This window comes from Monodon monoceros, unplaced genomic scaffold (assembly GCF_005190385.1).
Source record: "Monodon monoceros isolate NGI ecotype Baffin Bay Population unplaced genomic scaffold, NGI_Narwhal_1 Super_Scaffold_1, whole genome shotgun sequence".
NCBI lineage: Eukaryota > Metazoa > Chordata > Mammalia > Artiodactyla > Monodontidae > Monodon > Monodon monoceros.
In genome coordinates, this window is record NW_021703765.1 from 74,677,909 (window position 1) to 74,680,678 (window position 2,770).

Sequence of the window (2,770 nt, forward strand, 5' to 3'; positions counted from 1 at the left end):
CGCGGCGGCGGGGGGCGCTGTCCGCGCGGCCCGGCGCCCTCCCCGCCTCTCAGGGCCGCCGCTGCCTCCCGGGCCGGCGCTGCGGGCCGGCCGCCGCCTCCGCCTTCCCTGTTCCTCAGCCGCCGCCGCCGCCGCCGCCGCCTTGTTTATCTCCAGCCACCGACTCCCCCTCGGCCCCCGCCGGCGCGTGAGGGGAGGCGAGCCCGAGTCGCCGCCGCCGCCTCGGAGCCGCCGCCGCCGCGGAGCGCGAACTCGCGAAGGGGGGGGGTGCGGACGAAGCCAGCGGGCGACCCCGGCAGCCGAGCGACGTCCCCTCCTTCCTCTTCCTCCCCCACCCCCCCCTCCTCCCCAGTCAGCCTCGCTTCTCCTCCCTCCCGGGGCTCGCTCGCTCTGACAGCAATGGCGGCCGCCGACCGCGGCTCGGCCCGCCATTGGCTGGCGCTGCGTCACGTGACGGGCGCCGGCCGCGCGGGGGGGTGGCGGAGGGGGCGGGGGAGGGGTCGGAGCGGCGGCCGCGGCGGCTCGCGGGCGGCGCTGCTGAGCCGAGTGGGGCCGAATTCTCCGGCCGAGAGAGGGAGGGAGGCCGAGACCGAGACGGAGAGGGAGAGAAAGAAGTGCAGGCGGCGCGGCTCTGGGGCGGGCGCGCGGGCAGCGGCCGGGCCGGCGGCCTCGCGCCCCGCCCCCTCGGGTGCTTAGAGCTCCGCTGGGCGCGACTGCGAGCCCCGGGAATGCCCGTGGAGGTGGCTGCGGAGGACTCGGGGCCCCTTGCCTGTGCCCCGGACCGCCCCGGCCGGCTGCGTGGCAAGGGCTCGCCGTGGGCCAAGCAGAAGATCCAAGTGTTTCGGGGGTGTCTCTTCGAGGTCTCACTCCGTCCTCCGCGTTTTGCAGATGAGAAAACTGAAGCACAAAGAGATTAAGTCACTTGCCCGAGGTTGCACAGCTGGGAAGAGGAGGGGGTGGGATTCGAACCCCTGCACCCAGGCACAGCGCAGCTAAGGTCTTAAGTTAAGGTTTATAAGCCTCACCCAGGGAGCGCTAACTGTGAATACAGAAATGCCTTTCGAGTCCTTACTCCTAGGCACTGTGTGTATGCATTCATTCTTTGCATAAATGCTTCCTGATCTCTTGCTTTGTGCCAGAATATGTATATATTTTTTAAACTACCAGACACTGTACTAGGTCTGGTTGGGAGCAGACCTTCCCTCTTGGCTCCATTCAGTCAATAACCAACATTTCTTGAGCATACAGCATGGGAGTCCGGAGGAATGCCAGTATAAGGAGGCTCTTCCCCAGCCCTCAAGGCCTGTGCTCCCTGCAAAGATGGGGAGGAGATAACTTCATTAATAAGCCCCCAAACGTGGAAAAGCCATGTAGATTGGATTAAAAAAAAGGAAGAATGGGAAAACAGCAGAAAGATGGAGTGTAATAAAAGGAAAGAAGTCTTAGACATGCGAATTGAGCTTTGGAACTACCACAAATAACTGCTAAAGCAAAACCCAGGAGCAGCATGTAGTATTACCATGGCTGACACTATGTTATAACCCACCGACACTGTTAAAACGAATGTACCTACATTATTTCACATAGTCCTCAGAACAGTCACATAAAGAAGATACTGTTATTATCCTTAGACTACAAGTCAAGGCTCAGAAGTGCAGTGACACCTCCAAGCTCTCCAGTTAGTGAGTGGCTCCAGAGCCCAAACCTGAATCCAGAAGGCTCTGTGAGCAGAGGCCTGTAGATGACTTTGGCACGCCCCGTTGTGTTACCTTGACCACCATGGTTCAACTCTCTGACCCTCATTTCTCAATCTGTCAAAAAGGGGTCCCAGTTGCTGACCCACTGACCTCAGGCCAATTTTGTGCATTTCTATTAAGATTTGTTGATGAAAATGTTTAGGAAAAAAAAGTCAAACCACTTTATCAACATGCATGGTGTTACTTCGGCCTGAGCAATCAGACAGTGTGATGGTCCATCATATCCAGGTGTGTTTATATCCCAGGATATCATCTTACACACCTGGTCACCAAATTCTCATTCTTCAGTAAGTTTTTTGAAAGTCTCCCAAAGCAACCTAATATTAGAAAAATGAGAACAGTACATGGACAGTTTACAGAGTAGGAAAGACATAGGGCTTTCAAATATATAAAAAGATGTTCAACCTCACTTGTTGCAATGGACAGAATGTTGGTGTCCCCCTAAAATTAATATGCTGTAACTTTCCCACTGTGATGGTATTTGGAGATAGAGCCTTTGGCAGGTAATTATGTCACAAGGGTATAGCCCTCATGATTGGATTAGTGCCCTTGTATGAAGAGACAGGAAAGATTTCCAGCCTTCAAACACTCTCCCTCCCTCCCTCCTAACCTCCCTCCATCTCTCTCTCCCCACCTTGCCCCACCCACCAACCCCCCTGCCCTGTGAAGACAGAACCAGGAAAAGGGCTCTCACCAGGAACCATATTGGCTGGCACCTTGATCTTAGACTTCCCAACCTCCAGAACTGTGAGGCATAGATTTCTCCTGTTTAAGCCACCCAGTCTATGGTAACTTGTTACAGCAGCCCAACAAGCAGACTAAGACACTCATCATAAGAAAAACAGCGATTAAAACCATAATAAGGGACTTCCTTGATGGTCCAGTCATTAAGACTCTGAGCTTCCACTGCAGGGGGCGTGGGTTCCATCCCTGGTCGGGGAACTAAGATCCCGCATGCCGTGTGGTGCAGCCAAAAAACAAAAAAAAAGCATAATAAGTATTGACAGTATTTT